We start from the raw sequence: 22,864 nt of genomic DNA, 5'->3' as shown, positions 1-22,864 counted from the left end.
ATTAGCTTATCCATGTAAATGTTTAATTAAATATCAAGAAGTTATATTTGAGAGGAGGTTTGAGAGGTTTGACATTGAAAAGTCCTTTCATGAATCTGGAAACCACAGAATAAGCAGAGAGAGGTTTCCCTTCAATAGAAAGCAGTAATGGAAAGCAGCAATTGCACTAAGATGGACTCAGATCGAAGTAGACTTGAGACCAGACTGAGAAAGGTGCAACAGATAGTCCAAAACTGAAGATAAGGAGGAAAGTTGAGGCTCCTTATGATGAGAAAAACACCAAGCAGAAAATCTAGTCCATTTTTGGTGATAGCATTGTCTAGTAGTAGGCTTCCGTGAAGCTTCCAAAACATCCCTCACAGATTGAGAAAACTGGAGAGGAGCTATGTTGAGAAGAACCGAGCTGTCAGGTGGAGAGACTGTAGGTTGCAATGAAGTAGAGATCCCTGATGCTGCGTAAGCAGAGAGGGAAAAACTGGTAGAAGGTATGACTCCCTGCTGCTGAGTTGAAGAAGGAGATCAATTACGTGCCTTTTTAGACTTGAAAGGTTTGGCTACTGGGAATTTTTAAGATCAACTGTGAAAGAGGGGGTTAATAGCTGTTAAGCCTTTCATTCATTGATATATTCCTAAATATTCTATCTCTTCAATTTATTCAATTCCTCCCCCCCCATTTGAGCTAGTGGTCTAAGGAAGATTGAATATGTTACTAGGCAGTAAGTGTGTGTATTTTAAATTTGTTTTCTTTCTGCTTTGCTTGTACAAGAAGAATGTTCTTCTGGAGTATGTAAATTTCAATAAATAATAAAAGAAAAAAAAAAGAAATGATATCCATTTTCTTGCAGAGCCCCATAGATCAGGGGTGTCAAACTCAGGCCCGTGGGTCAAATCTGGCCCGCATTGTAACTAGATTTGGCCCGTGAGAAAATACCCTTTCTGTTCCTTCCCTCCCTCCATCCCATTGTCCATCATCTCCCGGTTTCCCGGTCTCACCTTCAAAGCAGTCTGCAGAAGATCGCTGGTGCTCTAGCGATCCTAGCAGGGTGCTGTCGGCCTCCGCAGGATGTTCCCTCTGCTGCTCCGATGCTCATAGGAAATGAATAAGCATTGGAGCATTTACCTCACCAGCCTGCAGTTAAAAGCTCTACCATGGTTTAGCCAAAGGAGTCCTCAGTTATTAAATCATTTGTTGAGCTGATGCACTGGGAGAAAGATTTTCTTAAGTCAGAACTTCAGGAAGGCAATAAAAGTCCACCTCTTCCCTTGACCCTCTATGAGAGCGCACCTACCCAAATTCCCAAACCTTACAAAGAAGAGCACCAGCCCTCTGCTGTCATGAAGTTCAAATGCTGATGTACTTCGCCCACCGTACCATGAACTGTCTCACTTTATATTGCCCATCATATAATGCTCTACCCTACCAAGTCATCTTCTGTGGTATAATATATAGCCTCCACTGTGCAAGATCCCAGCGTATCATCTACTATATACTATGTCTGACCACACCATATTTTTGTCATACAATGCTTTGCCACATTTTGTCATACTGTCACCTTTTTTCCCCGCTCTACTATACTATACATTGTATCTTTCTTACTATTTATTCAATTTTCTATACTGTTCTCCCAGGGGAGCTCAGAACGGTTTACATGAATGTATTCAAGTACTCAAGCATTTTTCCTTGTCTGTCCCGGTGGGCTCACAATCTCTCTAATGTATCTGGGGCAATGGGGGGATTAAGTGAATTGCCATACCATGTCTACCATGCTACAAATTCATGTGCTATGTCCACTATACAATATTTACCATCCCATGTCTACTGCGCTAGGTTCTACCATGTTACATGCAATACTGTTGTGTCATACTAGGTTAGCCACACTTGTATACTATGTTTGCCATGCCATGTTTATATACTATGCCATGCTATGGTTGTATATATAAGACTATGCTTGCCATGCTAAGCTGCCATCCTATGTTTTGTCATACAATGCTTATCATGCCATGTTTGTCATGCTATACTGTACCATGCTTTGTTATGTATGTAAATTTGTAACCCATTCTGAGCTCTCCTGGGAGAACGGGATATAAAATTAAATCAATAAAGTAATTCACCCCCACATTATATTACTGTGAAAATGGGTCAAGTGTGTTCATCAAAGCCGAACAGGTGCAAACAATTGACCACAGAATGAGAGACAAATAGACCGCTGTCTGCATGTCACATAAAGCGATTGGGGAACTTTACTGACTTTTGCCTAAGATGTCAATAAAAGCAATGGAGGAAAAGAAACAGCTCTACAGTAGAAGATTGATTGGGCCAGCCATCAGAGAGAGAACCCACAGCACATCTGACCATTTTATTTGTGCTAAGCTGAACAAAAGAAACAAAAGTTGCTTTGATGCTTGAAAAGCTCTGCACTAAATATGTTGGTATGAGATGCAAAAACTGCTTTGCTTTGCACAAGCTGGATAATGGTCTGACTTGATCATTACAAGAGTGGTTTGAAAAGTTTTGGTAAAAAAAAAAAGCAAGATAAGCAACGTGGTCTTCATCCAGCGAGTTTCCAGTTTTTTTTTTTGTATCCTAGGAAAAATAGTTTAGGAATAAAATGGAAACTCACTGGACTAAGGGCTCCTTTTACTAAGCTAAGATAGCGTTTTTAGCGCACGCAGAATTTTAGCACGCGCTAAGCGTGCGCTAAAACCGCTATCGCAGCTTAGTAAAAGAACCCTTAAGTGTATAGCCCTGGTTGGAGACTATGTTGTTTATCACGGGGGTCCTTTTAACATACTTTTCAAACCACCCTCGTATTAAACAGACTTCTTATCAGGTTAACAGGCCAATTTTCACATGGCCTACTTAGTTGCAAAACATGTGGGTTCTTTTTCTGGGCCTGTCTTTAAATAGAATGTCCCTAAGAGCATCCATGCACTCTGCATCAAACTATTTGTGTGAGCGGTGAGGGTGAGCATAAAAATAGCATGTGTGCATTTTAGAAAATTCAAATACATACAATGTTTCACTTCCCCAGCATGAAAAGTACAGATATCATGAAAACTCATGTTTACTTTTTAAGGGATAGCGGAGCACAGTTTTCAGACAGGGCAATTTATTTGGATATATTATTATGTATCTGGGCAAACAGTTTTAAAAATTACCTTATAAATGATCAGGTCTGAAGCAGGCTTGATAGCCCCTGGTAAAGCTGTGCATTGCTGTATGGAACACATTGCTTTGGCTACAGGACCTCCTTACTCCTTGAGTTGGCAGGGGCTAATGATACCACAAAGAGTCAAGAGGAAATTCCCATTCTCAAGAGTGACATCTGCTGGTTGGATCAAGAGAGCACATACACAGTTTTGCATGCAATTCTGGCTTTGCCAATGATCCGACTATTGTTATTTTAAGTGACACAAAGGAAAACGCCAACACTGCTGAGAATGTTCTATTCTGATGAAAGCCAAAAGAACCCATAGAAAGTTGTCAGGAAAAAAACCCAAAATACCGGATATCTTAGATATAGCAAATAAGGCTGCATGATGGGTGGCACGGCATTTAGCATGCACTCCTTGGCAGCACAGCTGATCAGTTTTGAGAGGGTTGTGTTCATGAGGAGCTAGCTAAAATAAAAGTAGGCAAAATGATAGGGCCGGATGGCGTACATCCAAGGGTGCTGAAGGAACATAGGGAAGTTCTGGTGGCTCTGCTGAATGACCTTTTCAATGAGTCTCTAGAGTCAGGAGTGGTACCGGAAGACTGGAAAAGGGCAGATGTGGTCCCTCTCCACAAAAATGGAAGTAAGGAAGAAGTAGGGAATTACAGGCCAGTAAATCTGACTTCTGTGGTAAGCAAATTTTTTTCCAATTTGAAAACTTCGCATCTTCTTAATATCTCTGTTTGGTGGAGCTCAATCCTTTTTCATCAGAGATGCAAAATGATAACAGAAAAATTGGGAACAATTAGAACATTTCACAATTATTGGTCCCTTTTATCTTCTTTTTGTGATCCTTCTTAGTCTCAGTCCTTTTGATAAAATGGTATAGTGATATAATTACCGTATTTTCACATAGATAACGCGCACCCGTGTAAAACGCGCACACGGTTATAGCGCGCAAAAAACACATATTTATGTACATAAATTTTTATATACCGCGCACACCCGTATACTGCACATGCTGCCCGACTCTCCTTTCGCCCGCCCCGACTCTCCTCTGGAGACCCTGACTCTGTTTTCGCCCGCCCCGACTCTCCTTTCCTCCTTGAAGTCCTGTCCCTACCCTGAAAGCCTGATGCCCCACCCGACGTCCGATTCACCCCCCCGCAGGACCGCTCGCACCCCCACCCCGAAGGACCGCTCGTTCGCACCCGCACCCCCACCCTGAAGGACCGCTCGCACCCTCACCCCGAAGGAACGCTCGCACTCCCACCCCGAAGGACCGCTCGCACCCCCACCCGAAGAACCGCTCGCACCCCCACAGCCTCCCCCCCCTCCCCCATGGAGAAGCTGTCTACCTTGTTTCCGGATGCCAGCGAGCCCAGCTGTTTCCTCTGCCGGCGGTCCCGCCCCTTCTCTGAGCCCTGCTGTGCTGCTTTTTCTTCCGGCAGTCCCGCCCTTTCTCTGACATCAGAGAAAGGGCGGGACCGCCTGAAGAGGAAGCAGCGCAGCACAGGGCTCTGAGAAGGGGCAGGACCGCCGGCAGAGGAAGCAGCTGGGCTGGCATCCGGAAACAAGGTAGACAGCTTCTCCATGGGGGAGGGGGGAGGCTGTGGGGGTGCGAGCGGTTCTTCGGGTGGGGGTGCGAGCGGTCCTTCGGGGTGGGAGTGCGAGCGCTCCTTCCGGGTGATGAATTGGGCGTCGGGGGGGGGAAACTATGTAAAAAAATTTTTGTACAACGCGCTCACGTGTATAACACGCAAGGGTATGCGCGGTTTGTAAAAACCACGTATAACGCGCGTGTTATATGCGAGAAAATACGGTAGTTTTTTCCCTCTTCTCCCCCCTCTTTTTTTAATGCACTGTGCTTCCAACTTTTGTATTTTGTAGTATTTAATGTAACAATTTGCTTTCTTATGCTCTTTATATAATTAGTTCAACTATGTAGTTAAGATTGTTGAGCAACTACTGTTTTTCTAATTATATCTATATAATAAAACCGTAAGCGGCGCATGCGCAGTCTTATCAGCGTGCTTCCGTAATCCGTATGTCCGTGGCCGCCAAGACTGCAGCATGCCCCGCTCTTTCTACGGCCCCACGCGGCACTTCACTACATTTTCGCCAGAGCGGTTTGCCAAGATAGGGGAAGCTGAACAGCTCACTCCCGCCTCTGCTCGACTTCCTGTTCACAACCCCCCCCCCCCCCCAAACAACCGCATAGGAAAAACTCACTCCCTGCTCTCCTGCCACGGCGTTTGCTTCCTCTACTCGGCACGGCGCTTTACCCGGCAGACATTGAATAAAAGGTTGCCTCCCCCTGCCGCTCTGAATACCTGACCGCCTAACTTTAAACCCGCGGCTGCAGCTGCTTTGAAGACCTGGCCTGGCCGCCTAACTTTAAAACCACGAGCTAAACAGGTATGTAGTTCTTCCTTTCACCTGAACTCGCCTGCTCCCAGTGGGCCAAGAGAGAGGGGGGAGTGGCTGCCGTGGTGATCTGGCCGACTCCCTGGTGACAGGAGCCGCGGCGGCACCTTTAAAGTGAAAAAATAACTGTGGCAAGGGAGCCGGCCAACTGGCAGTTCAAGTTGGAGCTTCAGTCTGGCCTGCTCCCTGCCGTATTGTATTTTTTAGTTGAAAGAAGCGGCGGTGGCTCCTCTCACGATCCCCGCCTGGGTCAGACTTCCGACGCAGGTGGGGATCATGAGAGGAGCCACCGCCGCGTCTTTCAAATAAAAAAATACAATATGGCAAGGCGGGCAGGGAGCAGGCCAGACCAAAGCTCCAACTTGAACTGCCAGTTGGCCGGCTCCCTTGCCACAGTTATTTTTTCACTTTAAAGGTGCCGCCGCGGCTCCTGTCACCAGGGAGTCGGCCAGATCACCACGGCAGCCACTCCCCCCTCTCTCTTGGCCCACTGGGAGCAGGCGAGTGAAGCCCGGTACTTCCGGGTAGCTAAGGGGCGGAGCGCGGCGCGTGCTCAGGGTCCGGGTGGAGAAGCCGGTGCTACAGCCGCTTGCACACATTAGCACTGGCTAACGCAACCCGGGTAAGGGAGGTCAAGTTTGGGAGGATCGCTCAGACTTGGGACTGGCGTTCACCTTCGCCCAGAGGTTTGTCGGCGGTGGGAGGGTCAGGAGCAGGCCAGATCGAGCAGAGCAACGGCACTAAAAGAAGGGGGAGGGGCCAAACGGAGCAGGCCAGATCGTGGTAAGAGAAGGGAAAGGGGGGTGGGGGAAAATGCTGCTACTGCTATACAGGGACTTGGAGGGGAAGGGAAATACCGCTGCTGCTTCTGCACAAGAAAGGGGGGGATAGGAGGGAAATGCTGTTGCTGCTGCATAGGTAAGTGGGATGGAAATGCTGCTGCACAGGAAAATGGGGGAAAATGACAGACAGACAGCGGGAGGGAGGGAGACAGAAAGAAAGAAAGACACAGGGGCAGGGAGAGGAACAGAAAGACAGACAGAGAAAGGGGGCCATGGAGAGAGAAAGAGAGTCAGCGGAAGGGAGACAGACAGACATGTATTCTAGCACCCGTTAATGTAACGGGCTTAATGACTAGTTTTCTAATAAAATATCTTGGATAAAAAAAAATGAAATGCTTCTAAAACAGAGACTGGTGAAGTTTCTGGATTCCTGTGGATTACAGGACCAGCAGCAACATGGATTCACCAGATGGGCTTGTCAGACCAATCTGAACAATTTCTTTGACTGGGTGACCAGAGAATTGGATAGAGAGAGTGCACTAAATGTATTTTAGCAAAGCCTTTGACAGTGTTCCACACAGACATCTAATAAATAAACTGAGTGCCCTTGGAACGGGTCCCAAAGTGAAGGGCTGGGTCAAGAACTGTTGAGTGTAAGGTGATAGAAGGTAGTGATAAATGGAGATTGCTCTGAGGAAAGGGATGTTACCAGTGGTGTGCCTCAAAGTTCTGTTCCTGGGCTTGTTCTGTTAAACGATATTGCTGAAGAGCTGTCGGGTAAGATTTGCCTCTTTGCCAATGATCCCAAAATCTGCAATAGAGTAGACTCCCAGGTTGGTGTGAATAACACGAAGAAAAACCTGGAGAAGCTTGAAGAATGGTCTGAAATTTGGGAGCTAAAATTTAATACTATGAAATGAAAGGTCATGCATTTGGGCTGCAAAAACCTGAGGAAACGGTACAGTTTAGGGGTGAAGAACTTATGTGCATGACATGGGTGTGAGTGTATGTGGCCAAATAGGTTGAAAAGGTGACAGCAAATGCTAGAAGGATGCTAGGGCATATAGGTAAATGTATGGCCAGTAGGAAAAAGGAGGTATCGATGATAAGATTTTGGCGAGACTTTATTTAGAATATTGTGTACAATTCTGGAGGCCGTACCTTCAAAAAAAATAAAAATAAAAAGGATGCAGTCAGTCCAGAGAAAAGCTACTTAAATGGTTGGTGGTCTTCGTCATAAGGTGCATGGGGACAGACTTAAAGATCTCAATCTTTGGAGGAAAGATAGGAGAGGGGAGTTATGATAGAGACGTTTAAATACCTACATGATGTAAATGTGCATGAGTCGAGTCTCTTTCATTTGAAAGAAAGGTCTGGAATGAGAGGGCATAGGATGAATTTAAGAGGTGATAGGCTCAGGAGTAATCTAAGGAAATACTTTTGTACAGAAAAGGTGGTAGATGCGTGGAATAGTTTCCTAGTAGAGGTGATAGCGACAGACTCAAGTTTTGTTTCTTTAGTTTTGATATATCGTCTATCAACCGTGTCTAAACGGTGTACAAAAGAATGAAATTAAAAGAAGAAATAAAAGAGGAGAATTAAAATAAATATTTTATCAAATGTTAAAAATACTGGAACAAGTTCAAACTGGCGTACTGACTGTATTTGAATTCAAGAAAGCATGACCCAGGCACATGGGAATCTCTTAGGGAGAGGAGTGGATAGGCAGACTGAATGGGCCATTTGACCTTTATCTGCTCTCATTTTGCTATGTTTCTATTTGCCTAGATTTATGATCCTACTGCTGAAAATGAGTGCTAAACTCCTAATGATTTTCCACACCATAAATCCACTCCTGTTGTCAGCCACTTTTGATGCTTATAAATTAGGAGTTCAGTAAAATTATGAGCAAAAATATATGGACATGGCCCTAGTAAATTTTAAAAGAGGCTAGTGTAGGAGCATATCTCTCAAACCCCTCTCTTTTACTAAGCTGAGGTAGAGGTTTCTACTGTGGCCTGGAGTGCTAAATGCTCTGACGCTACTCTCATAGAATTCCTGTGAGCATCGGAGCAGTGTCAAAAGCATTTAGCGCTTTGGGCCACAGTAGAAACCTATACTATGGCTTAGTAAAAGAGGGCCAAAGATAGGAGCACAAATCCTTTGAATATTGAGACTGAGGGCTCCTTTTATCAAGGTGCGGTAGGCGGTTAATGCGCGGAATACCGCACGTTCAACTGCCTGCCGCACTAGTCGCTAATGCCTCCATTGACGAGGCGTTAGTTTTTAGGCTTGCCGCGGGGGTTAGCGCGTGATGAAATGTCTGACGCGCTAACCCCCATAGCGCGCCTTGATAAAAGGAGCCCTGAATATTGAGACTGGTAGAAAACTGGAACGCTCTTCCGGAGTCGGCCATAGGGGAAAACACCCTCCAGGGATTCAAGACAAAGTTAGACAAGTTCCTGCTGAACCAGAACGTATGCAGGTAGGGCTAGTCTCAGTTAGGGCACTGGTCTTTGACCAGAGGGCCCCGCGTGAGCAGACTGCTGGGCATGATGGACCACGGGTCTGACCCAGCGTCGGCAATTCTTATGTTCTTTCTTTGTACTAAATGAAAAAAAAAACCTCAATCAACTTATTTGGTGGTTTGCTTGTATATTAATGGTTTGTAACATGTTTGATAGTGTAAGAAAAAGCTAAGAGATGAGTGTGTATTATAGAACCTTTATAGTACCAAATCCCATGTCTACCAGATAACTTTCTAGACCTCTTAAGACATTTAGGAGGAAGTTATTAACGTAGGCTGCTGTTAAGATGGGCTATTTCCCCATAACTTGTGCTATTTTAGCACAGGTCCCATTTTATGCAGTAAGATCTAGGATCCCTTTCACAAAGCTGCAGTAGCAATTCTTCCATGGCAAATGCACCAAAGCCCATAGGAATTATATGGGCTTAGGTGCATTTGATGTGGGAAAATCGTTACCGTGACTTTGTAAAAGGGGCCTCATTAATAACTGGGGTTAACAATAAAATAGTCTCTCTTCATGGTAGACCACATTGCTAACTTCCCCCCCTTAACATGCAAAAATCTTTTCTGGACAAGAATGTCATTGTTGATAATGGAAGAAATACACTTAAGCAAAATGGCTTCCTGAGATTTTTATAGACACTTTTAATATTAGCTGTAAGTTTAACTCAAGTTTCAAGTTTATTAAAATTTTGATATAAACGCAGTATCAAATATTTCGATGCGTATAACAATAAAAGGTTTTTTTTTTTGGGGGGGGGGACAAAATAAAACAGTTTATACAGGTAAAAACATACAATCGATGTACACAATTAATTAGTGATACATAGGGAAAGAGGGGTGAACTACAATTGTTAAAGAAAGTAGAAGAACATTTAAGGAAAAACATCAGGAAGGTAATTAAAAATGTTTTACAAATAAAGCTAGGTGTAAAAGTGAAAGGGAGAAGTTGTGCCTATATATAGATCTGGTTAGATTTAAGTATTTGAGCCTGAGCTGGAACTGAGGGGAGTGTGTGGCACAGTGATTGGATCTACAACCTCAGTACCCTGGGGTTGTGGGTTCAAATCCCGCGCTGCTCCTTGTGACCCTGGGCAAGTCACTCAGTCCTCTATAGCCCCAGGTACGTTAGATAGATTGTGAGCCCACCGGGACAGATAGGGAAAATGCTTGAGTACCTGATTGTAAAAACTGCTTAGATAACCTTGATAGGCGGTATATAAAATCCTAATAAACTTGAAACTTGAACTACTGTCTTGAGGAGATTGGTTTAACCCTAGTACACGCAACCGATTAACCTTTTTCATCATTTATTAGAAAAGTGTCTTGTTCATTGGAAGCGCTGATGCAACCCCAAGCGCATCTAAAACTTGCGCTTTGAGGCAAGGGAGTTTGTTTTCCTCACTTATTTACTCTGACTCCCGGGTGGTTATTGATATCATTTGGAAATGCCATGCTGATGCTTGTTAAATGTATTTATTTGGTTTTATATCCCGTTCTCCCAGGAGAGCTCAGAATGTGTTATAAGGTTACATACATAGGGGTCCTTTAACTAAGGCGCGCTAACCGATTTAGTGTGCACTAAAGATTAGCACATGCTAAATGCTAAGGTGCCCATTATATTCTATGGGCGCCTTAGCATTTAGCATGCGCTAATCTTTAGTATGTGCTAAATTGATTAGCGCGTCTTAGTTAAAGGCCCCCACAATAAAGTGTATTTATACAAAGTGATGGCAAACATGGCAGGATGTTGTCTGACAAAGATGGTGAAATATAGTTAAGCCATGGTAAAACATAACATGGCAAAACATGGTACGGTGAGACATAGCATGATGGGCATAGTATGGCAAAACATAGCATGGCATACATAATATTACAAGTGTAGCTAACCTAGTATGACACTATAGGTATGACATGTAATATGTTAGAACCTAGTACAGTACACATAGGATGGCAAACATTGTGTAAAAGAAATGACATAGTATAATAGAGTGAGACAGAAAAGGTGACAGTATGACATATGATAAAACATGATGTATTAAAATAGCCCAATGTTGTTTATGACGTTGTCTATGTAATTTACACCATCAGTCCACAACGGCATACAATAAACTTCAAAGTGCCTAATTTCTAAGTGATCTTTTTTTCAGATAATACCTTTCTAAGTACCTCTATGGTCTTCAGTTCCAGCCAACCACCAGCCAAATTATTTGAAGGATTGTTTCTCTTTCTGGCTTTTATTCATCATCAGACCTTAGTTTTTTTTAAAAGTGCTTGTGCTCTATATTCTATGTTTTGTGCAAATCGATAAACTTTTCTTATACAACTTTAAAACTTTTGTACTTAGCTTTAGCATCTTTACATAGAAGAACACACGTCGGGATGCTGAGGAGCAAAACAAAAGGGGGGACCCGTTCTTGAAAAAGCCTTTGGGCGAAACTAGTTGAACCTTAAGGTCCTTCCCGAGGTTTAAAAAAAGAATGAAGAAATAGCTAAAGCTAAGTACAAAAGTTTTAAAGTTGTATAAGAAAAGTTTATCGATTTGCACAAAACATAGAATATAGAGCACAAGCACTTAAAAAAAACTAAGGTCTTATGATGAATAAAAGCCAGAAAGAGAAACAAGCCTTCAAATAATTTGACTGATGGTTGGCTGGAACTGAAGACCATTGAGGTACTTAGAAATGTATTATCTGAAAAAAAGATCACTTAGAAATTAGGCACTTTGAAGCTTATTATATGCCATTGTGGATTGATGGTGTATATGATAAAACATGGCATGATCAGGTATAGAATATAGTACATAGTACAGTGGGATCTTGAACAGTGGAGACTATACATTATACCACCGGAGGTGACTTGGTAGGTTAGAGCATTATATGATGGGCAATGTAAAGCAAGACAGTAAATGGCAGGATGAAGCACATCAGCGTTTGAGACTTGAGACAGTGGAGGGCCAGTGTCCTTTTTCATGGGAAATGTGGTTCAGCGCATTCTTATATAAGGTCAAGGGAAGAGATGAATTTTTATTGCCTTTCTAATGATCTTATATGGGTAGGTAGTTTATTCAAGAGGCACGATAGATAGTGTGAGTAAGATCTTTTCTGGGCAGTCTCAAGGCAGAGAGGGTGCATACTGAGAATGCGCATAATCAGTTTTCTTCTTGTGAGTGGAGCAGTCGATTCGTGGCATAGGGTTGAAGTTTAGTGGCCATATAGGCTGGTACCATATCATGGAAGAGTTTGTAGGCCATTACTAGGCCATTGAATATACATCGTTTGTCGATCAGCAGCCAGTGGGCAACGCGCAGGGCCAGGGTGATTGGGTCCCATATGTGAAGATTCTTTAGGAGTTGTATGGCAGCATTTGCATTCATTGTAATTGATTGGTAGTTTTTGTAGTGAATATCATTTATAGCATGAATATCATTTGAACACCTAAGGAGTTGAATGAAGGGAAGACTTTTCAATACAGGGCTATGTGTGAAATGCAAAAAAGTGTGAAAACTGGAATAAATAGAACAGGTTGTGTGAAGTGTTCATCCAAAGAAGCATCAGAACTCAGAAGGATGAGTTGATACTTTGATAGTTATGAGTTAAGAGTCCTATATGATCAACTTTCATATATATATTTTTTGTAAAATAGTAACTAATGTGTTTGATAACAATTCAGTGATGTAAAACTGCTTTTGCTTTCAGACCACTGAGAAATCCATTGCTTTAATTGTTCCTTTTTATTAGACTGAGATCTTGTATTTAATGTAAAGATTTCTTCTTACCAGATGGTTTATTGCTTTACATAATCAGGGAAATCTTGAATAATTTAACTTCTCTGGTTTACCACTGACCACCCTGTTTCAATAATGGTGTAAATCAATACTGTTGATGCTTGCTGCATTGATGAAAGACGGAGCACAAGGAATATTGACACAGAACCTCTGACACTGTAAGGTTGTGTGTCCAAGGTTGTGGTCTAAGTCATTCATCTAATACACTGCAGTGTCTGTAAAATATATATGATATTTTATAGTATGATCTGCTGTGTCGCAGGTTGTGGTGATGTGGAAGGGCATTTTTGATATGACGTCTAAATCTGAGTTTGGACGTTTTATGGAAGACGCACAAAAATCCAGTAGTGAACGTGACCATTTTCAAAACAGAAGAATGTCTATCCTTTCGTTTTAAAAATGGCCATTTCTCAGATGTTTTTATCCTCAATGAATCTATCTTTTTTTAACCATTTTCAATGAAAATACACTTCTTCCTCCGTATTCGCAGTTTTGATTATTCACGGTTTTTAGCTAGCTGGCTCCCCCCCAATTACATCAGCTTGCATAGAGAAATCACTGATTCCAAGTGTTTACAGAGAAAATTGCTGATTCTCAGCACTTTCTTTGCCCTGTTTTGCCTTTCCTTCAGGAACAGGCCAGGTCTCCCACCATGTTATTCGCGGTTTCACCATATTCACGATGGTTTTTAGAAAACAGCAAATAACATGTAAAAAAGTTATTCATGGTTTTTCTGTATTCGCGGGTCTGTTAATCCCCTATCACAGCGAATACAGAGGGAGAAGTGTACATCCAAAAGAAAACCACACAAAACAAGCCATTGGGATGTAGGAGGGGCCAGCATTTTTAGTAGACTGGCCATACAGACATCCCAGCAGAGCAATGGGGCACCTCAGGGGGCATTGCAGTAAACTTCACATAAAAGGACCCAAATACACATCTCACCATAACTCCCTTATAGTATATGGTGTGCCCTCCAAACCCACCTAAAACCTTTTGAACCCAATTGTACACCACATCAATAGCCCTTATGCCTGTAGGTGTCACCTAAATATAGGTACAGTGGGATTTGGATGGGTTGTGGAAGGCTCACATAGAGTGGGTTATGAGCCTGAGTTCTCATCTCTAAGGTAGATCACAGCACCCACTAAGGTACTCCAGGAACATGCTTGGTATTCTACTAGGACTGGCCATAACATCTGAAGCTATAATATAGGCAAGTATGGACTGTTTCATTCACATCTTTGGGGGATAGGAGGGGGGTCATGCCTTCATCCCTCTAATCCCTTCATCCATCTGGTCAGTTTGATCACTTTTTTGGCACTTATTCATTGTTAAAACAGGTCTAGTCCCAAACATCCAAATTGTACCCTTGATGTATTTAAATATGTTTGGTTATTGCAGAAAAACATCCAAATCATAAGCCTGCCCTAGATCCACCCGGACCACACCTCCCCTTGAGATTTAGTTGCACTGCAGTCTACCACCATAGAAATCTGTCTAGACAATAGGTTCCAAAAATGGAAGAGTTTTGGTGAGAAAAACATCCATCTGCCTGTTTATGCTACTTTTATGCGACCCGCGGCAGTTCCGGTGGAGGAGTGATGGCATCGCGGTAGGGGAGATGAGGCATCTCTCCTGCCACGATGGATCACTCCTCCCCCCACACACACAACATCGGGGCAAGAGGGAGCTCAAGCCCTCTTGCCCCGCGGCAGCTGCGACCCCCCCCGACAGGAGGGGCCTAAGGCTCCTGGGCCTATTCTGATTGGTCTAGGTGCCTTAGGCCCCACCAGTAGGCAAGGCTTTGGTTAGGCTGGGCCAATCCAGCCCCATTCTTCTCTGGGCTGCCTGCCGGACGGACGGGTTTGGCACCCGTCTGTCCGGCCAACCTAACAAAGGTACGGGGAAGGGGGGTGGGGTTGGGGGGGTTGGGGGGTCAGCCGGGGGGTCGTGGGTCAGCTGGGGGGGCCGATCGGGGGTTCTGGGGGGGTGGACATTGGGGGAAGGGGGGGTCATCGAGGGCAGGAGGGCCTGGGATCCCTCCTGCCTGTAATTTAGTGGGGGGGTGGGGGTAGGGGGGTCGCCTGGCCAGGAGGGCTTGGGTTCCCTCCTGGCCCGATCGAGTCAGGGGATAGGGAGGTCGCCTGGGCCAGGAGGGCTTGGGCTCCCTCCTGGCTCGATCGTATCGGGGGGGGGGGGGGGTCGCGGCTGCCGCGGGGCAAGAGGGCTTGGGCTCCCTCTTGCTCCGATCGTGTCGGGGGGGTCACGGCTGCCGCGGGGCAAGAGGGCTTGGGCTCTCTCTTGCCCCGATCGAGTCGGGGAGTCGCGGCTTCATCAAGGCAAGAGGGCAACATTCTAAATGTTCTATGATGGTTTTTGTCAAATGCTATGCCATGCAGGAACCTACAAATGTGCACAAAGTCTCTAATCAAACAACTAATTGGTCCTTTAGTTACCACCTTAACTAGATCCAATGTCTACCATCACCATGTTCCTCAGAATGCCACCCTAAATCTGTTGAATTCTTAATTACTTGGTACAGTAGCCTTCCTCATAGGAACCTGTATACGGTGAGGTTTTCACTTGGACCTTCTTATATTGATTGTGTCAGTTTATGATAAAGTGCCAGTGCTTAATAAATAAGTAGTTAAATAGTCATAACTTCAAAATAGACATATTAGATTGCCACTTAACTTAGAACAGTTCTGTCTTAATCCCCACCGACGCATTTCATTCTTCTTCCTCAGGGTCGGGGATGGAGAATACTGAACAATTCAAAACCTTAGCATGTAGCTAAATCCATAATATTCTCGCCGGGACTACAACAACAAGGATGCAGGAACTTAACCATATTCTTCCTATAGGATCCATTTTGAGGTGCAACAAGTACAACTGGAATTTAACCTCTATTTTCCCATAGATGCAGTGTTTCATTATTTGCGTGAACCATACTACTGCGAATAACAAGAATGAACTGTATCAGGAAATATAGAAGTCTTGCCTCCCAAAAAGTGGCATCAAAAATTCTGAAAAAGAGCTGCAAAAATGTCTCTTTATCCTGAAGAAACATAATAGTCACCAAAAGAGCAGATCTTGAAACTACTTTTTCTGTAGAAATTTTCAAAATATTGGTACAGACTAATCTGGTGTGTTAATAACATTAGCTAAGCTGAGCACCTGCAGGTGGGGGAGGGATAAAGGGAGGTGACATGGGCATTGAAGACTATATAGGACAGTGTATATGGAAGAGATAGCAAGAGTGGAAGTACAGATGTAATGGAATTATGGATTGTTGGAGATAAATAAGCAAATGGTGGGAGGAGCTTTATTAGGGATTGGTGGAAACATGGCGGGGTTGAGGAACAGAGGAGGGTTAGGTGGCACCTGTTGTAGTTTTCACATCTCCTCTCCCATGTGTTTTGTTATGTGTTGTGGTGGATTTGGTGGTTTTTGAGATGGTGCTTGGGGGTTTAGCAGAGGTCGCAGCTGTAGAGTGAGGTGCAGAAAATGGGGGTGTTGATCTCAGGTGTGGCTGGGAGATGAGAAGTTCATACATAATTACAATGTAGTACTCGTAGGCGATGCTACAGTGGGTCATGCTTGTACGATGTTTTAAAAGTACAAAATTAAAGGGAGCTTGTTTTGTCACCAAATAGCTCTCTGGAATTGCGAAGCCACTTTGGGGTATTTGATGTTTTGTTTGAATTGTCAGTTAAAGATGATGTGAATAGTTAATAAATCTGCAGACAAATACTTGTGTTTATTGGTTATTTGTTAATTATGTCATATATATGCAGGTGATGAAATACAAATGCTAATGCTATGTTCAAACTATCTGAAGAAACATTCCCAACAGAATTAGGATCATGAGTAATGGAATATTTTCTAGGCACAAGAAGGTTATATATTTAAAAAAAATCCTGGCTGAACACCTTTCTCACATTAACAATATACATTTGACTGCAAAAGAGATCAAATAGAATGGATGTTTTATATAGAAATCGTAAGATTTAAAATATTTATCTCTTTTGTATTTTTCTAATTGCTGAATAAAAGGATGAGTGTTAAAAAAAACCCCAAAACAACAAAACAATAAAAAGAGACTGAGCACCCCCAAAAAAAAGAAGGTACTATTTTTTATGAAGAGGTGGCAAACCTGAGTCAGAATATTTAAGCTTGTCTTTCAAGAATCTAAAGAAAGATCTTTTGGAGTTACAGTCATTAGTTTAGGAAAGTTCAGCAGCTTCAAGTTCAAATGTCTCAAAATTATCACAGTTTTCTAGTTTATGGTAGACTATCATTCTATCATGAGCTATACGTGTTTGTACAGCCTGAGATTGTTGAACTTGTATCTCCAAAGCACAAATTTCTCAGAATGAACTTTTAAAAATTCAGTGTGAATGTGGATTAAGAGAGGAAGGTATTCCGGTACATAAATGTCCAAATCACATCAAGGGTCACTTCTGTAGGCTTCGCCGAGAAGGGGATAGTTGAGCCCTCCCCTTTTATTTGGTTTCCTTGTATTCCTTTCCTAACCAGGGATACCTCTAGCACAGTGGTCTCAAACTCAAACCCTTTGCAGGGCCACATTTTGGATTTGTAGGCACTTGGAGGGCCTCAGAAAAAAAATAGTTAATGTCTTCTTAAAGAAATGACAATTTTGCATGAGGTAAAACTCTTTATAGTTTATAAATCTTTCCTTTTGGCTAAGTCTTAATAATAATATTGTCATTTATAGCTAAAGAGACATATGATCAATAAACTGTTTTATTTTACTTTTGTGATTATGATAAACATACCGAGGGCCTCAAAATAGTACCTGGCAGGCCGCATGGGGCCCCCAGGCCGTGAGTTTGAGACCATTGCTCTAGCAGGTCACCCGATGCTGGCTCAAGCAGCAGCAACTTAACCAACCAAGTGCTGACTGTGTCCCTGGAACACTCCCCAAATAGCCGGTTTGTAGTTTGGTGCTATCCAGTGGCGTAGTATGGGGGGGCGGTCCACCCCCGTCCTCCTCCTCTGCCCAATTCTCTCCTCGCCATGCGTGAGCGCAACCCTTTCCTTCCCCCGTACACCTAGTTTTTCACCACCTTAAACAACAACTTCAACGTGCTCCTGGCCACTGCGTTGTCTCTCCTGCTGACATCACTTCCGGGTGCCACGTGTAGGAAGTAATATCGGAGGGAGAGTCGACAGGGTCGCAAGAAGCACATTGAAGTTCTTGTTGCTTGCAGAAGTGAACAACTAGAGGTACAGGGGAGGGGAAGGGGGTGCTCTCGTGGTAGGGGGATCGGGGAAGGAATGGTAGGCGGAGATGAGGGTAGGGATAGGGGTGCCACCGCCCCGGGGACCTCTCACCCTCATTACGCCACTGGCACTATCTGGTTATTTTCAGAAACACTAACCAGTTAAGTGCCACTGAAAATCAGCAGTTAGTCCAGAACAAGTGATTTAACTGGTCAGGGGCCATGTCTGTCTGGTTAAATCACTTTAAATATCGACCCGTTTGTATTTAGCAGAATGTCCAGACCGTATGACACTGATAGTTCTTGTTTATGGTACAGAAAGTTGAGAGGTTGTATTTTTTTTTTTTTTTGCAGCCATTTTGCAGATACTGGAGAAGGAGATTTAGGTGCCTGGTCTGGGACCTGCAAGGAAGGAAGAGGAGAGATGCAGGATAAGTTTTAGTTTTGTTTAGGAGTGACTATAGTTTTAGATTTTTTTTTATTGTTTTACCTAGGGTTATCATATTTAGCAAGCCAAAAAAAGAGGACACCTGATCCCACCCTGGCCTTACCCATGCCCCACCCTGCCCTACCCATAGTGCCCTGCCCTGCCCCTGCCACCCACTATCCCTGGCCCCTAACCCGCACCACCGTCCCAGCACTCTCTTGCTTTCTCGCTCTCTATCTCACTCTCTCTCACCCCCTACCCGGACCACCCTAGATTTGGGTATGGCTCTCTGAGTCTCTGTGTCTCTCCTGTCCCCACATATCTCCTCCAGTATTGCAATTTCAAAACTTTGGGCAGCTGGCAGCATTAGTGACATGATCCTGCTGCTGTTGGCCTGCCCCAAAAGCCTTCACTCTGCAGCACTTCCTGTTCCTGTTCTCCAGAGTGGGGATGGGACTGGAGAGAGTGAGTCCAAAACCCGACCATGTCTAGGTAAATCCGGACATCTGGTAACCCTAGCTTTACCCTATTTTAGATGGCAAATTCTTAATTTTTGGAGATCACCAATATAAATGCTTTATTTTATAATATCCTTGGGATCCTAAGGTCTTTTGAGATTTTGTATTTTATTAATTCCGGCTTAGGTCCTATGGTTGCTTCCTCCCCTGTCCCTTTATTATTTTGTTTGCAGTGGTCATTTTGCTACTGTTTCCCCTTTTATTTTTAATACAGATCCCCTTTTCTTTTATATTGAAGTAGATCATTACCCCCTTTAGAGAAAGATCTGGCTACATACATGAATACAGGCAGAGAGCATCTACACATGTTTATACCTTCCTCAAAGTTGGTATAAATTTACATAAGACCAAAGAGTTGCCATACTGGGACATAGCAAAAGGTCCATTAAGGCCATTATCCTGTTTCCAAGAGTGGACAACCCAGGTCACAAATACCTGGCAAGATCCCAAGGAGTAAAACAGATCTTATGCTACTTATCCTAGGAATGAGCAGTGGATTTTCCCCAAATCCATCTTAATAATGGCTTATGGACTTTTGTTTTAGGAAATTAGTCAAACCTTTTTTTAAACCCTGCTAAGCTAACTGCTGGCCTTCCCTCCTTGTGGCAGTTGGTCTATTGTTTTTAACTCCAAATGTTGTTTCCCCACCTCCTTATTAACAGTAGCACACAACATTAAATGACAGAATGCACTATTTGTCAGGTGCATTGTTGAAGAATGGTGTGCATATTAAAACAACAACAACAGTGATTGCTGCTGAGGACATTATTCCCAAAGTGAAAAATTCTGTACATGGCATGAGAAACAAAAAATAAAATAGACATGTTTTAAAAATAGCAATCTCTCTGTTACATTTTTTTTTTTTTTTTTAATGGATACAAGGTGCTCAATCCTTTTACCTATTCTGGTTTCAAGGAAAACTGGACTCTTTGCAGTTGTGGTACATATACTGGATCAGTATGAGAATTGTACAGAGATGATAACATGCTTAAGCTTTTGATGCTACTAGGAAAGAACCTTGTGGTCTAGAATCCTCCTATATTCTTCCATTTATGCTGGTCTTGTAAAAGGTATCACAGCGTGTACAGAATCAGATTACCGGTAATACACTGCACAAAGGAAACATCTTCCCTTTTATGCCAACAGCACATGCATTAAATATTCTCTGTGCTAATATTTGGCACACTGTCTTGTTTTCAGTGCTATCTACAATAACTCTTTATTTCCCTAAAAGTGATTGTAGAAGTCTAGGTGGAAGGGGGAAGGGGAAAAAAGGAGAGAAAATAGAAATGTTCACATTGACAGTGTTAACTTATCATGCTTATACAGAATGTTGTGGCTGAGAAATTCAAGGGTGCCATTCATCAGTACTCAATGTACCTGCTTCAAGGTCATCTCCTCATAGAAAATCCTGGGGAGGCAGCCAAGTGATGGGCGCAGGACGTGCTGGTGAATGAAGCTCTGGGAGCCCAGTTCACATTACGGCACTTCTATACCAAGCAGAGAGGTGCATTTTTTTATGAGAGTACATGAAAGATGCAATAAAGTAGGTTTGTTTAGTTTCGTTCCAAAATGTACTGGAAAAAATATATATATATTTCTTTTAATTCATTTTTAGGACACATTATTTGCACATCGTTATTTGTAAACATTTACAGAAACAAACGGAAAACTAATGGAATAAAACATGGAAAGAAAACCCAAAATGAAATGAAAAACAGCTAACGTGCACTTTTAACCCCAAAGCATATATAGGGTGCCTGTACTTGAGGTAAAGATCACTTCAGATATTCAGCAATGATACGTGGTTTCAAACCAGCATAATAGGAATGAACATTAGTTAGCATGCATTTGCTTCATCAGTGTACCTTATCAACACTAGGGGCCCTTTTAATAAACTGTGATGTGCTAAAATGCACTTATAGAAGGAAAATGACATAATGCAGGATTCAGTAAAACATTTTGCATTATTTTTGCCATTTGCATGCATTAACTGTGTGGTATTTACTTTTATTTTGGGGGGAAAGGGGTACACAGGGCAGTGAATAGGCATGGAACCTCTATTTAGCTACCACGCTTACATTAGTGCAAGCTAACCCTCCCACCTTTTATAAAGCCATGGTAGCAGCTGCCACGTGGCAAACACTCTAATGCCCATTAAATCCCTATGAGCGTCGGAGTGATTACTGCAGCAGTAGCTGCTACTGAGGCTTTTTAAAAGGAACCCTAACTGAATAATGTTGACATACTGTGGGAGCCTCCTAAGTAGGCACTAAGGCCCTGATTCTATGAAAGGCATCTAACGTGTTAAAATTGGTTAATTGGCGTTGATAATTGAAAGCACCATTAAAAGCTTAAGTCTAATAAATGTTGGCACTGTCATCTCGAAGCAGGGACTTTAGATCATTTATTATTCTATTGTCCCTTTATTATGAATTTCTGGAAATCAATTTGGGACCAAATTAATTGTTTATTAGACAACCCAGTGGCATTATCATATGATACTGTGCTGTTTGGGATGGCAATGAGAGCAAAAAGTCAGATTTCTACAAATAATAACAAATTATTACTTATAATGACTGGGGTTGCCATTCAACAAATTATGTATAATTGGAAAAATTGGAGTAGATGAAATTATAATTTCTGGTGGAATTCCTTATGTCATGTTTATAAAATGGAAAGATTTATTGCAATACAGCGCGGTGTTTTCAGGAAATTTTAGGATGTGTGGGAGCCATTTACAAAGTATTGTACCGATTAGATGACATTTTATTTTATTTTTATTTTTTTCCCCTTAAATTTACAAGTTTGATTGTGAGGGGGGAGGGGAGGGTAAATTTATTGTTACATATTGTACAAGGTATTGATTATATGATAAGAAAGGGTGGGAAGGGTGGGAGATAAGAGCATATTATTTGTACCATTGATGATTATTAAGTGTTATATTTATTGTTAATTTGTTTGGATATATTGTTACACTTATTGTAAATTTGAAAATGAATAAAGAATTTAAAAAACCCCCCCACAAAAAACAATACAGTATAATCTCATTATAACGGATTCACTTATAGCGGAATATCATTTATAGTGGACGAGGTCCACTGGTCCCGGCCCTACGCTTTTATGAACATGCAGAAAATCACTGCATATAGCGGACTCGCATATAACGGACAAACAATTTGGTCCCCAGAGCTGCTTTTAGCTGTAGTTTTGTTCGGCTATAACGGTCATGCAGGCTCCGGTGATGCGTGCCGGTGATATAGTATCAAAATGCAGCCCAGGAGAAAATGACAGATTCTTTTTCTTTCCAGTACAGTACGACATAATGCTTTAGAACATCTTTTAATGTTCTGGTTTTGCAATCATTTCGTGCCATACCAATGTTTTGCTGAGTTTTGTTATTGATGTTGCTGATATGGTTGTGCAGTGACTGTTGTTCATTGATTGTACGTTGTTTCAAGTTGACCTAAATAAAGTTTTTAAAAAAAATGCAACTCTGGATATAACGGACTGTTTTTCCAGGTCCCTTGAAGTCCGTTATAACGAGATTATACTGTAATGTAATTAGCCGGTAGGCACCTAAAAACGCCTACATGGAAATTAGGCATGGTTATGGAGCAGACTTTGGGCATGGATTGAGTTAGACGCCGGTAGGCGTCTATCATAGGTGCCATTATTAAGCCAAGAATTATATTAGGCCAAGAAAACCCTGGCCAATATGCCAACGCCTAACAGTATGATGCCTACTGGTGCCTAAGTCGATTTAGGCGCTGCTGGTACGATTCTTCAAATGGTGCCTAACTTCGAATGACATGTGGTAGGTGATGCTTTGCTAAGTGCCTACCAAGTTAGGTACTATTTATAGAATCTGGCTCTAATTGCTCCCATGCTAATTTTATTCAGTGGCTGTGTGCTAATGCTAACATTAGCTCATGCCCAGAAAAAGATATACGGTAATTGAAAAAAGGGCAAATTTAAAGCCACACTAGAAA

The 22,864-nt window shown here is 42.6% G+C and overlaps 1 long non-coding RNA gene across 1 annotated transcript; it reads left to right on the top strand.

The window, feature by feature from the left end:
* The first annotated feature begins 6,110 nt into the window (after window positions 1-6,110).
* On the top strand, window positions 6,111-16,432 carry LOC117368481. Its single transcript, XR_004540961.1, has 2 exons — window positions 6,111-6,204; window positions 15,429-16,432. It is a non-coding gene; the product is annotated as an uncharacterized LOC117368481 (long non-coding RNA).
* The last annotated feature ends 6,432 nt before the right edge of the window (window positions 16,433-22,864 follow it).

Source organism: Geotrypetes seraphini, chromosome 10, assembly GCF_902459505.1.
Source record: "Geotrypetes seraphini chromosome 10, aGeoSer1.1, whole genome shotgun sequence".
NCBI lineage: Eukaryota > Metazoa > Chordata > Amphibia > Gymnophiona > Dermophiidae > Geotrypetes > Geotrypetes seraphini.
This window is presented reverse-complemented; position numbering and strand designations above follow the sequence as displayed.